General features: G+C 37.0%; 1 protein-coding gene across 2 annotated transcripts in view; it reads right to left on the reverse strand.

Annotated features, from left to right (window-relative positions):
- The window catches only part of FOXP2 (forkhead box P2), a 693998-nt gene extending 679918 nt beyond the window's left edge, over positions 1-14080 (reverse strand). For both annotated transcript variants that reach the window (XM_043967104.1, XM_043967102.1), the window contains exon 1: positions 13753-14080. The gene's annotated coding sequence lies outside the window, so the exon portion shown is untranslated. The remainder of the gene's footprint in view (positions 1-13752) is intronic.
- Positions 14081-15097: the final 1017 nt, after the last annotated feature.

A 15097-nucleotide genomic window follows, 5' to 3' on the forward strand; every position in this document is an offset into this window, starting at 1 on the left:
AATCTGAATGAATAGAAATATCTGAGTTCAATCATTGGCTCTCTTCCACTACTTTACAACCACTTGGGACTGTAATGAGGCACAATTGGGAAAAATACTTAAAATTTTTTGTAACTAAAAAACAAATATCATATAAATGTAAGCTCCTTAAGGACAGGGACTTTTTCTGCCCGATTTTATATCCTATGCACTTATTTCAGTGTATGCTAAATACTCACAAGCACTTTATAAATGTCTACTGATTGCTTCTTCCATTAGTTAATAAAACAGGTAATAATTAAAAAGAAAAAAAATTACACGATTCCAAGGTAATAAAAAGGGGATGAGGGGGGTGTTAGGAAGGATAGACAAAAAAATGAGGAGAAAATGGGGAAGAACCAAATATTAATTTTAATGGATCAATATCTAAAAATGTCTCTCTTTTTTTGTGGGATTTGCATCTCTTTTTACACCAAAACAAAGTTGAAAGGCATGTAAAATTTTGTTTAAAAGAAGTGACAGCTCTAGTTCTAAATTATCTCCCTAAGGAATTATGACACAAATAAGCATTTTTAAAGTAGCTGTCTCAAAAAAAAAAAAACAACAACCTCTGCAATATGTTTCAAAAGATGAAGAGGTTATAACTCCTTTAAAAAGAAGTCAGAGTATAATTAAGATGACATGTAATTAATAAGCCAAAGTAAAAAATCTGACATTCAAAATATTAAGCCTTATTTCTATAGAAGGAATCAACATTCAGGAATAAAAAGGAAATATCTTAAAAACATAAATATCAAATATATGAAAAACAATTTTATGCAGATATTAAACTATTTTATTATTTCATAAATATTTAACAGACAAAAGATGAGTCACTCATGTTCTACTTTTTAAGTGGTAACCTATTTGAGTAAAAATCTTATTCCAATTATATTAACCAAACTATCAAGAGGGGGGAAAATGTTACTTTTTAACATATTTGAGTAGTTAAATTCTACTATATTTTTCAGTGCATACTAAATGTATTAAGTCATACCTCTTTAAAAAACAACAACTTCTAACTGAAGAAACTTCATAAATTAAGAAAAATACATGTTTTTGGATCAGTGTGGCCCAGATATTTATAAAGGACTGAATAATAATGATGTTCTTATAAATAGAGTAATAAAAGTAAATATTTTCTTAGTGCCATAATATCCATAATACAGAATTTGGCATGATTCCTGCCCACTGGGAATGAAATACTAATGGAAAGGCATTCAAAGCACAATTAGGGAGCAGATCAAAGATGATAGGTCAGTGAAAACCAATAATGCAAGGTAATAATACAGTAAGTATCTTTGTAATGGGCTCTGTTTCTTTCTTGGATTATAAAATTATGGTTGTAATAGGTATGAGAGAGTAAGCTCAAAAGAGCCCTTAAAAAAAAAGAGAGAGAAAGGCTATGGTTCCCATAAGTATATAAAATAGTGTTTGAGAGCACACAAGGTAGGGGATGGAATGAAACAGAAATAGGAAGGAAGGAAGGAAGGAAGGAAGGAAGGAAGGAAGGAAGGAAGGAAGGAAGGAAGGAAGGAAGGAAGGAAGGAAGGAAGGAAGGAAGGAAGGAAGGAAGGAAGGAAGGAAGGAAGGGAGGGAGGGAGGGAGGGAGGGAGGAAGAAAGGAAAGAAGGGAGGGAGGAAAGGAGGAAGGGAGGAAAGAAGGAAGGAAGGAAGAAGATGTACTTCCCCTGAAACAGAGTATTCCTAATTGACAAAGAACATATAGTTTGTAAAGTTTGAAAAGTTTAGCTATCCCTGCTGGAAATACAACTCAGTACTGCACTGACAAATGGAGATGAATTCCAGTCCCAGTTAATGTAGAGTCAGTTTTCAGACTACATCAATCAGTCAAGATTTATTAAACATGTGCTGTGTGCCAGACACTGTGCTCAGTGTTAGAGATACAAAAATTGGCAAAAGGGAGGACCTGTATTCAAGAAGTTCATAATCTAATGGGATTAATTTTATCTATGATATCCATGAGAGTGGAAAGAAAGGAGTCTGGAAATTGGGGTGGAGGTCTGCTTTTAAAAACAAACTTTGGGGGGCAGCTAGGTGGCACAGTGAATAAAGCACCGGCCCTGGATTCAGGAGGACCTGAGTTCAAATCCAGCCTCAGACACTTCACACTAGCTGTGTGACCATGGGCAAGTCACTTAACCCTCATTGCCCCCCCCAAAAAAAACAAAAAAAAAACACAAAAAAGCAAAAAAAAACCTTTGCCAAATATATAACCTAATACCACAGTGAGTTCCTTAGTTTAAAACCACCAGGAACAAAAGGCATGAGATAAGTTTACCAAGGTAAATATTATGGAAATATGAATTATTTATAATTTGTTAAATGAAGCACAGAACTTAATATAGTAATATTACTGAAGCCAGTTGGGCTTGCTTCCTTTACAAACAATGAATAAAAGGAAGGTAGAATTATTCAATTTTTATTTTGATTCTGTTTTCTTTGACAAAAAGATGATCATCTTTGGATGGAAGATAATCTTTTTTTTTCTTTTTTTCTTTTTTTTTTTTTTGCGGGGCAATGAGGGTTAAGCGACTTGCCTAGGGTCACACAGCTAGTAAGTGTAAAGTGTTTGAGGCCGGATTTGAACTCAGGTACTCCTGAATCCAGGGCTGGTGCTTTATCCACTGCTCCACCTAGCTGCCCTGGATAATCATTTTTTAAAAGGGTTATGGGGGGGGGGGGGGCAACTAGGTAGTGCAGTAGATAAAACACTGGCCTTGGATTCAGGAGGACCTGAGTTCAAATCCAGCCTCAGACACTTGACACTAGCTGTGTGACTCTGGGCAAGTCACTTAACCCTCATTGCCCCACCAAAAAAAAAAAAAAAAGGTTATCAGGATTTAAAACCTAAAACAAAGCAATGAGACAGGTAACAAAAAGCAACTAGCTCAAACATGGGACATGCAATAGGAGTAGAAGTGGACAGGTATCTTGATTTTAAAAAAAAAGGTGTAAAGTATGGCTTTTCTTCTTACAAAATTTTATAACATTATTAAAGGAATCATTTGTAATCATTTAGAGAGGAAAGCAATGGTCACAGAGAGCCATCATGACCTCAATGTGGTTAAACTATAAGAAACTAAGTTCATTCCCCTGTTCAACAGAATTGCTAAACAAACAGATCAAGAAAATTCCTGTGAGGCAATATACTTGGATTTCATAAAGGTACTTCACAAAATTTCTTATGATATTCACTTCAACAAAATGCTGGATTCAGAACAGAATGAATGACCAGATCCAAAAAGTAGTCTTTAAGAGGTAGATACCAACTCAGAGTCTATCCAGTGTGGGAAAGGAATCTCTGCTTGACCCTGTACTTAAATTTCAACATTTTAAACAAAGTTTTGGACAAAGACATGATGGCATACTTATCCAATCTTCAAATGATATAAAATTAGTTGAGATACCTAATATATTAGATAAGACAATCAAGATCCAAAAATACAGTGAAAGGTTTAAATGAAATATCCTTTACTTGGGTTTAAAGAATCAGCCACACAAAAGCAAAAATAGCATGATGGTAGCTAAATAAGAATTCTTGATAAAAAGAAGTGGAAGTTTTAGTAGACTGAAAAGAGATCATTAGTATGACACAGCAGCCAAAAGAGCTATTGTAGAAAACATAAAGAGAAGTCTAATATCCAGAATCAAGGTGGTGATAGTTCTCCTGTATCATGCTCTAGTCAGATCATATCTATAATAATACATTCAGTATTGAGAATCATATTTTTAAAGGATTATATTTGGGAGAGGATGACCAAAATTTTGAAGGCAATGGAAACCAAGGGTTATGAGCACTGGTTGAAGGATCCAGGTAATTTTAAACTGCAAAAAAAGATGTGGGGTCATGATAGCTGCCTTCAGTCATTGGAAAACCAATGAAATCTGTAAAATAAATCCGCAAAATATTCTTTAGGGAAAGGAAATTCCAATAGTCAAGTTTATTTCAGAGCATATAATTCCACTATGGTCAATTTCTACATAATATGCTTTTGAAGCCCTTTTGTTTTTCACAAGACTAGGAAGGTCTCCAAGCCTCTACATGTATCAAGCCAAGTTATCTATCCCCAATCTTGTCACTTAGTCATTCCAATAATCCCATTAAACTATGTGAGTCTCTCCTCAATTCTATTTTCATGAATTGGGAAAATTCTCATGAATTAGGAAATCCATACCTATGGAAACCCTTAGGTCAATTGTTTGTCTTAACTAGGATTTATGGATTACTTCCCAATGGAATGTGTGTTGGGGACAGAGGAAGAAAGTGTTATATTTTTAAATCCTGACAAACTAGGGCAGAAAAAGGAGGCTCAATCACAAACATTTTCCAAATAAATTTACCAATTAGAGCTTTATTTATCTTAACAAATAAACAACCATTGGGAGAAGGAAGCATAATCCACACTTTAGTTTGCATTATTATATCCTGCTAGTACTCTTACCACTTAAATGCTACTGTGCATTCAGAGAAGAGAAACTTTGAAAGAAAAGAAGAAAAACAAACATTTGGGAAGGGGAAGGTCTACAGGAGTATGTGTGTAGGGGTACTCTAGTTATGTGAAAACATTGTGTCTGGAGAGGCAAAAGGCAAGAGGAAAAGAATTGGCATGAAGGTTCTGAAATGGAGATGATCAATTCTGCCATTTTATGTTAAGGCCTTAAATGTCTAACATCCTGGTATTCATAGGTCAGAACTAGTATGTAAGGTAACAAATCTGAACTCAGCCCAGTTTTTCACCTGTGGAGAAAATGTTGAGAAAAAGTGGAAGAAGTATCAATAAAACATCAAAGTATAATAGTATTCTTAATCTAAGTTCAACCCTCATAAAATCGGCTGCTATAATTTACAAAGGCAGCATGGTGTAGGGTACTGAACACACAGAAGATATGGGTTTGATACCTGGCTCTGCCACTTAGTTGTTATAAGACATTGGGCACATTTCTTGCCTCTCTATGGGACTCAGTTTATTCATCTGTAAACGTATGTACCTAAGATCTTTAACAGCTTTGGTTTTGTCCTTAAATTAGAGGGGAAGAAGGGGGTTAGGGAGGAGCATAATATGCAAAGAAACAAACAAACAGAAAGTTGAGAGGCAACAGAGAATATTCGTTTTAGAATCTTGCCTGCTCTTCTTCCTTCTCTTCTCTCCCAGGGAGACAAGCTATCTGCCATTTTGCCAATAAAATCTTCATTAGCTACCTCTCCAATGCTACTGCATGAAATACCTTCAATGAGATATTCTTTTGGGCAACTACCTCCCAAAGATGGTTAGGAAAGGAGGGGAAGATGATATTTATAAGTCAATCAATCAAATCTTAGTGATAGGTGTTTTTTAAAAAAAGGAAAATGATGAAAAATCATCTACCCAAAAGCAATGGAAGTTTTGACTGAGATAGGGTAGGCCTTCCAAATTCAGACACTTAGTCTAATCTGTTTAATAATAGTCCTGGGCAAGGGCAAGGGAATTCATAAGACCGAACTCCCAAAATCCTTTGACTAAACTTGACTATGCCCGGCAGAAGAGTTGGATTATTTTCCTAGATGATGGATCCAGGAACCATCAAGAGAGATAGCAGAGCACCTCCTTCATTCATTCTGTCCATCAAGAATGGAATGATCTCTTCCCTACAACTCTATAAAGTTAACACTGATTAGATTCATTTGCAAGAATTATTTACAATTTATACTTAATTACAATGAAGGGCAACAGTAATTATGTGTATCATTGGATGTGTCAAATTAGCTTTGCGGCAAATTTTATTTGGTGACAACACAAAAATGTTTACACACTCAACTTTCCCAGTTTGCTGCTCATAGTGTATAATTGTTCATTTATAGTTTTTTGGAGTTTTGTCTTTAAGTTAGAACACTGATTTTGAAAGAAGAAAATGCTTGCTCTGATCAGCTAGTTAGGTAATATTTCCTAGATGAAATGAAATTTTAAGTAAATATACAGAAGCCAAAAGGAGGTTACTTGGCCAATGTGAAATGAAGTTTTGCTTCTTCCTTCCCCCGCCCCCAACCCCCAAAGAGGGTGAAAAAGTCAATTACTCATCACTATGGGTGATAAAGGTGGCATTACAGACACAGACTCATTAATGGATGGGCTTTAAATAAAAAATGAACTGAATATTTTCCTAACGTAGTAAATCAGTGGGGGCACAGAGTTAGGACACAGGGGAAGGGATGGGAACTATGATTTCATTAGACTAGAACTCTACCAAGTGAGTAAATTCACTGGGCCAATACAAGTTCCTACTTCTTCTGCAACCTAAAGTCATTAAGAGTTGCCTCCATTGAGATGCTAAGTGACTTGCCCAAGGTCCTGAAGTCAATGTGTCTAACCTAAGCAAGACTCAACCCCACAACTCTGCCAGGAGGCTTTGTTCATGACAGGCCATGATCATACAGAACTAAAGCAAAAGCTATTAAAAGTGTGGTGCAAAGAAGTTATTTTGAAATGTACTTTGGAGAGAATGAAGAAGGTAAAAAGTGGAGGTCAAAGGAAAGTTTAAAAAAGAAATTAAAATCATTCAGATAGGCTAAAAAAATTTAGAGGCAGAAATAATGAGGAATAGAAATCAGATTCTTAGGGACATTACAGTACTCCCTCCACCAATAGAAAATGTTATGGTGGAAAGGTTTCATAAGTTCCTGGAAAAATTCTTCACTCTGCAGCTAACCTGAAACTGAACCTCTTTGACTTTAGCTGGGCTGATCCTGACAGACACCTGATAGAGAACTCATCACTAGATCTATACTCAAAGTCTTTTCAACTTGGTTGGTCCTAGCAGAATCTATGCATTGCTGGCAAATCCTTCAAGAAACCAGTCATTTGCAAGCCATAAGAAATCATGAGGTTAGAACTTTAGCAGAGGGTTAGAAATATTATGAAAGGGGGGAAAAAACCTGAAATATTTTTTCTTAGTTTGAATAGTGCTATAATTTGAATATTTAAATTAGAAAGCTCTTTCTCCAGACATCTACTATTGAAATATATTTCTATGGACACAAGTACCATTGATTTTTCTCCTATTCATGTCTTTGATTCCTTCTTAGAGTTGAAAACAATTCTACAGCAAAATAATGTAACTTTTGTGTTTGAAATGAACTGTTTTCCTAAACTGTTGAAAAATAGGCCAAAAACAATGACCCCCCCAAAAAAAAATATTAAATGATTGAGGAATAAAAATTAAAAACAATATATCATCCTTAAAGTCTAAATTATATCAAGCAGCATCATTTTAAGGCATTCAAATTAAAGGTTCAAAAATAATAAAAAGTTTTAACAAAATTTTGATGGCATATTCTCACTTAACTGAGACTTTTGCTTAAATAAGTCTTAAAATGAAAATACTAAAAAAAATCTTAGAATTCTATTTAGAAATCTAAAATATTTCCTCAGAGACAAATTGGGAGAAAATGAAGACCATTAATAACTTAATAATGTTGAAAGCTTTTAAATTCTGAGGTATTCATTTCCTTAGCAGCAACATACTTTTCTAACATATAAGTTTCATTGTCATGCTAATGGAAAATGAATGTACAATCCTAAATTCAAGGAATGTCAAAAAGGGAATGTGATCATTTCCCTCAAAGTACTAAAAAACTAAGATTTATCTCAACAATACCAGTTGCACAGCTGGGGGAAGAATGGATTTAAAAAGCAGTCATCAAGAGTCGAAGGTAAAAGAAGATACAGTGTATAATTTCATAAATGATCCTAGATTCAGTACTGTTTAGCACCTTTACTACAAAAATGGAAACTTAAGAACTAGAAAAGACTTAGACCCCCTTTATTTTAGAAGGGGAGTGACTTGCACAAGGGTCAATTAGCAATACTGACCACCCTAGAACCCAGGTGTACTAACTGCTACTTCAGTGTACTTTCCACCAGACTGCATTCCCTTTAATGCTCTTCATGATAGAGAAATGCATTTTCTCACCAAGGCAGGAAGTTTAGCTTTCAAAATAACTATTATAAATTGTACATGTTAACAAGTCTATTAATTTACAGTGTATAAACAAACTCCACAAATTCAAAATAAGGCAGGATTAGGATTCATAGTCTTCTATTCAACTATACAAGAGGAAGGGGAAAAAGGTGATGCTGGCATAGTTCTTTTTACATGATAGATTAGTTCCTAATAAATGGTTTCTCCTTTATCATGTAGCATTTTCTGTATCAACTATTTTGGCATTTAATCATTTGTAATTTTCCACTTAACTATTTCATTTCTATTTCTTATCTCCCCAACTAGACTATAAATTCCCAAAGGGCAAAACTGTGTATTCCCCTCCCATGTTTGGTACAATGCTACATATAGAGCAGTCAGATATTTATGGAATGAACAAATGAATAAAATGACTAAACAGAAAACTTCTGTATAGTATACTCATTTTATTGCCTTATGTTGTAAAATTGCAGTTATACTTTCCTCAAAATAACTATGTCCAATATTTGATTAAAATGACATTTTAAAATGCAGCAAGTATTTTAAAAAATCAAATATGTGTTATTAAAATTATTTTTATATTAAATTACTCAAAATGTCTTTATATTTAAATTTAAAGTAGCTAAATATACTTTTGTGTCTGTTACAGAGGTTAAAAAGATCAAGGAAAAATACTGACAACACACTAAATCAGAGAATCACAACTTCTTTGAAGACTGCTCCACAATATTATATCAAAAATAATGTTCAGATCACATTTCCTTAAACTGTGTGGAAGTTGCACATTTTTAGAAATGTAGGTTGATCTGGGCAGATCAGCTGAAGACATGTAGAAATACAGAAGAAGCAATGAATCAAAAGGCAGGCATAAATTAACAAACTGAAGAATACATTTTTTTGTAACATGAAGTTAACTGGAAAATCTCTAATATGATTTTTCATAAAATGCAGCTTCTTGGTTCATAAATTCCATCATAATGAATTTCTGTACATCAGTTTCTGCTCACCTATGCTAAAGGAATATAATTTGTAAGAACTGTAAAATTGCCCTTTCATTGCCATTTCATCCAACATTATCTAAACCTTTGCAAAAGTCCAATCTGAGGTCCTGAAACAGAAAAGCAAGAGTCTATGGGAAGTTCCATAACACAGCAACAAAAATTATTTCAAGGCTATGAAAATATAAAGAAACTAAACTCACTCATGTTACCTAGTAAAGAAAGAGTCATAAGAAGAGATACTACAATAAACCAAGTACATTAACAGATACAGAAATAGACAAGAAGCTGCTTTCTTTCCACTAAGAATAGAAATAAAATAAAAACATCTTATAGTGCAAGAAATTTACGGAAAGAATTAGGATGTCTATGGATTGTGAGACACTAGAGTGTTTTCAAAGACATTTGAGACAGTTTACCTCCCCTTACCTTTAAGTATACAGATAATCTTCTTTCTGTAATGGGTTTGGCAGAGTTGGGACTAGATATATGTAGCAGACTAGGTTCTAGTTAAAGCCTATTCTTATTCTAAGATCCTATAATTATATGGTTCAATCTAAATTAAAGGAATACTGTTTTTTTCAAAACAAAGGACAATGAGTTAACCATCAATATGGGTTTAAACAGTTGAGATTCTTGAAATCATGACTAGCACCACTAGTTAGCACCAAACTAAGAAAATCATCAAGCAGGGGCTTGAGAATACCAAAAATTAGTATTCAGTTTTTGCAATGGAACTCATACAATTTATAAATATAACTCTGATATGCAATTCTTTCTATTAGTAATCACACACTGGATATGTCTTAGTGACCTATGTCCTAATTCACTTCTACTTCATACAACTAAATGACTTCTTCCATTATTTCATTTTGAGAAGCAGAAAACACATGGAGACTTCCATCACTCAGTTTTCTATTAGCATTGGAACATAACTGTTCTAACATAAGCCTGTCAACTCAGAAAATATACAAGGGTGATATAGCACTAAATATAAATACCTTAAGATCACATATAATTGTCTTTTAACATAATTAAAATTTTGCATCCTACTCTTATTTTCCCAGAGAAGAAAAATAACAGAATACACAATAAAGATGACTTGCTACATTCATTATATTGCTATGGTTATTCCATGTTTCTCAATACAATAAAACATGATATTTTCTAGTATGAAACAACATCTATTTTCACATATTTAAATGTGCTTCTTATGAAGAATGATTCTAATTAGGCTACATTACACATAATTGTTTATGTTTCTGTGTAAAAAAAATATTTCCTTCATACAACAGGAATGAAACCTTTCAGTCGAATAGATCTGTATACACTATCTCTAATAATGCAACAGTATTCACAATTTTCTTTTACTCTAAAAATGTATTATTTCTATACCAGCTCCTCAGTCAACAATTCTTTTTCCTTTATTTGCTGTGTCCAGAAGAAAAAGAAAACACAAATTCCCCTACACCTTCTAAGCCCTGAGTAAAACCAGTACATTATCAATGTAAGGAAGCAAAACACATGTACTAACATCAGTTTTGCACAGGGACACAACTAAGTAAAATGTAACTAAAGGACTCCCCAGCATGCACTTCAGGTAATGTAGTCTATTAAAAATTATGTCCAATTCCAGCTTACATATCACCTTAGAAGCCAAAATGTAACAATAAATTTTAAATAGTCTACAATGCTTATTTAAATCCTTTCCCTGATCTATCACATAGATTCTCTTAAATTTATTTTTGTATGTAAGTTAAATATAATTTATTAACATATTAATAATATAGGCATAAAAAATCACTGTATTCAGGTAGTGGATTTTTTTTATTATCCACCTAATAAAATATGTTACCATAGTACCTAAAAGTATACTTTTGGAATAACCTCTTTTAAAAAAAACCTCAATATTGTACCCTTTTCCACTTACCTTCCAGAAGGATGTGATCAGGTTTCTGTCTCCTTTTTAAGATTTAGTGACCTCAATGTAACCTAAAATGAGACATTCCTTTTGCTCAACTCTAAGTAAAAATAGTTCAATATTCATTCTTTTAAGGAACTACTATTAAGAAAGCTGTAAGTCCTAGTTGTTTTTTGTTAAAAACAAAAACAAAACTAAGTATCTAGAAATTAAAATTACATTTCTTCAACAGTGCACATAGCTATTCATCTAGACAGTGGTATAGTAGATTATGGTACATAATACTAGCCCAGAAGTCTGTGACATGATTTGTTTAGCAATGTTATACAAATATTGAGTTTTTTAAATTCCAAAGTTGCCACAGTGAGAAAAAACAGCTTTTTGGACTCTTAGTGACGGTAATGATAAATAGGATTTTTGATAAAAATAGAAGACCTTAGCTTTAGTGTCTGCTACAGTGCCAAACTTCAAGAGCTAAGTATCTCCAAACTAATCTTTTTTTGTCTTAATTTTGACAAATACCACAGACACACTATTATACACACCTCTTCTACTTTCTACTCTTTAATCAAATTAATAGATCTACAAGAACATGCCAAAAAAAAAAAAAGTATGCCTTCCAGGCAAACTTTTGCTTTCAAAAAGTAAAGCTCTCTGAATACTTCCAGCTGGAAAACTTCCACTTCCACCACTTAACATGCTCATACACATTTTCTACCTCCTGTTGACCTGCTGTTTCTACCTTCATCTTCTTGCCTAGTAAGAGTATTTTGTATCTATTTTCACCAAAAGGTATCCCACTGTGAAAAAAAAAATCTGATTTCCACTGCCACTATATATTTAGACAAATGCCACCCCCACCCACCCACATGTATGTGTCCTAATTCAACTATACCTAAACTCCTTTCATGCACTCTGTTCCTCTCTCAAAACAGCTCCAATTCTGAAATGTCATGAAAGGTCAAATAGGACCTCATTTTTTTTTAATTGGCTTACCACCTGTTAGGAAACTAGTATTTTTTTAAAGTATAATCCTTCAGAAACTGATTGAAACTCAACATGTGGAGAGACTAAGTTTTTAAAAAAAAATTATTGTAGAGAGCAGCTGCCCATTAATTGTCTAAAATCTGTGGGGAGAATGCTTAATGAAAACTAAGACTGGTCTAGTTCCTAGATTATGCTCTATTCTATACGTTTTCCCTGGCTATGACTAAAGTCTGTAACTGTTGAATCCTCTCTAGGCTTAATTCTACTTACAGAAAACCTCAGACTTTACAATTTTACTATCTTTCACTCACGAAAGTGAGTTACCAAGATTTCAAAATCTCAGAATTATACTTTCAGCCTCCCTCCCTGCCCTCCAACACATATATTCAATAATCACACCCCCACCCCCACCAGAGTGTCGCCAACAACTTCTTAATTTCAAGTAAATGTCAACATAACTACCTTCAAAAATACTTAAACTGTCCCCAGAAATTTCCTGGATCTCACATACCACTTATCAGTGTATTGTTTGGGATATTTGGATGAAAGTTAGCATTCTGCATTAGTGCGCTAAGAGGACAGCTATGGCATAGGCTAAGGACCTGCTGCTACAGCTAAGCGTTTAGAGGCGGCATGAATACAGTGCAATAACCTCCCGTGGCCAGTGAGAGTGGGTGGCGAACGCCATCATTTGCACGTGCATCTGATGAGATGCGAAGAGGACTAAGGATACAAAAGTACAACCGCAAGATGTATGCCACAATTTAATTTTCTCCCCTCTCCTTCCTATTCATCGACATCCCAAAACAAACACACATGAAGGGGGGTTCCGCTTTTCTCTCAGATGACCTAGTAAAAGAACCGAGGGGAAATTCATTTAGCAACACTAGCAGAACCCCAAGTAAACAAGGAATGAAAGTGAGAAATTTCCAAAGAGGAAAAAGAAGAAAGACAGTGGGAGGGAGAAAGTGGGCCGTTAGGAAAAGGTAAAGAGTGTTAAGAGCCAGTCGTAGTGAAATTCGGTTATCCCAAAGCTTCCTGGGTTGGGAAAGTAATTTCTTTATTCAACTTAACAAGGTTTCCTGAGATAGGAAGAAATGTCCTTCTTCCTCTTTCTATGCTTTTTCTTTTTAAATTTCTAAAGTAGTAGTTTAAAATAAAAGCTGAAGTTTTCCGAACTTAAAATGAGAAGCATGCACTTGTGCAGTTTAGTAAATAAGGGTCAACAAACGGATCCATAAAGTGTCTGCTTCTAAACACCAGATGTTTGTTAGTTTGGTTTTTCAGGAGGGGGAGGGGGAAGGGGAGAGAGATGAGGAATAGGAAGAGAGAAGCAACAAACAATATTCAACCCCCCCCCCCCCCAACTCTGGTAAACATCCACATCTGGTGTTTCGACACATACTTTCCTCAAACACAGTCTCTCTGGGCAAGGCAACATTTTGCATACTTAAAGCTAAAATTCATGCAAAAAAAAAAAAAAAAGCCAACAGCAATGAATCCCCCCTCCCGTCCTCAAATCACAAATAAAAATTTTAAAAAGACAACAACAAGTGGTGATGTGAAGGCAGGCAGAAACGCGAACCAGATGCCAAGCCGAAATCTGACACATGTCACATTTGCACCGCGGCGCGGAGAGCAGCCGCTGGGGTGAAACTTTCTTGCAACAGTAGCAGGAGAGGATGAAAGTCAAGTCCAGCCTGGAGTCTGGGGCTGGAGGTGGATGGTGTCGGGGGGCGGGGGGCGGGGGAATAGCAGGAAGGGTTGGAAGAGGTTGGGGGGGGGGGTTAAGAAAAGGTGGAGGAGAGGGGAGGGGAGAGGGTTAAGAAAAAGTGGAGAAGAAACTTACCAAGAAGAGCGAGACGCGGATCGGGGCGTCCAGAGGAGGTGACCCCCGAAGAGTAGAGGCGCTGCCGAAAGCCCCAGCCCACGCAACCGCGCACAAAGTCTTTGCAGCTGCCGCCTGGAATGGGGGGGTGGGGGGGTAGAGTGTGTATGTGCGTGCGTGCGTGTGTGTATGTGTGTGGTGTGTGTGCGTGTGCGCGCGCGCGGAGGAGAGGGGACGGCCGCGGGAGTCACTGGGGGGGTCGGACTCAACTATAAGCGGCGGACGTAGCAGCGGCATAAATAACTGGGACTGTTCCTCCGCTGGCGGCGCTGGGCAGCGCTGGGAGCTCCGAGGCTGCGGCGGTGGCGGTGGCGGCGGCGGCGGCGGCGGCGGCGGCGGCGGCGGCGGCGGCGGCGGCGGCGGCGGCAGCTACACGCGCCGGCGTGTCTCGCGCTTTCTCGGAGGCTCGCGCTGTCTCGCGCTGTCTCTCCTCGCTCCCCAACCCCTGTCTGTGTGTATGTGTGCGGAGTGTATGTGTGTGTGTCTCTGTGTGTGTGTATATGTGCGCGCGCGCGCACGAGAGCGTGTGTGTGTGTGTGTTATTGGCAATGTGAAATGTACACACACCACTAGCTGCAACCTCTTCTTGCCAGAGGTTGGGGGAGACGGGGAACTTGAGGGGGGGGGGTGGTCAATGGACTCCTCCCTAGGACTATAGAGGCTGCTGGGTGGGGATTGTTTATTATGGTGTACCACCACCCCCCAAAAATAGAAGGGGAAAATATCCCCCCCACCCCACCCCCATAAAAGTGGTTTGGGACTAGCTTCTCTTCCCTCCCCTCCCCACCTCTTTCCGAGTTCTAAGGAGGGTAGAAACGCGGAGCAGGATATTGTTATGATTTTCTGTAAAGCGTCCCAGCTGACGTCAAGTCCACCTGCTATGTAAACAAATCGTTGGGAGAAGTTGTTTGTTCTCCGGATCTTTCTTCTTCACCCCCCCCTCCCCTCCCCTCCCCCTTCCCCCCGCCTCCTTCTCCAACTCCTCCTGTTCCCCTTAGACCTGGAGTGTAGGTTTGGGGTTAGGGCTTGGGAGTGGGGTGGCGGAGAGGAGGTGGGGCATTAAGGGTGGGAGTGGGAGGAGGAAGAACAAAACCTTATGCTGTATTGGCAATGCCGAGTGGTGTCTGCAGCTTCTTGGCAATCCCCAAAGTACAGTCCTATGCAGACAGAATTGCTGGCAAATGAAACAGGGGATTCCATGTGAAGTGCAAAAAGCCTTGAAGGGATCCAAAGCCATCAGTGGAAAGGAGTTGAAAAGTACAATGTAGTCAGACGGGGAGATTCGAATATGTTGGCTTAGATTCTA

Source organism: Dromiciops gliroides, chromosome 5 (genome assembly GCF_019393635.1).
Source record: "Dromiciops gliroides isolate mDroGli1 chromosome 5, mDroGli1.pri, whole genome shotgun sequence".
NCBI classification, from domain to species: Eukaryota; Metazoa; Chordata; class Mammalia; order Microbiotheria; family Microbiotheriidae; genus Dromiciops; species Dromiciops gliroides.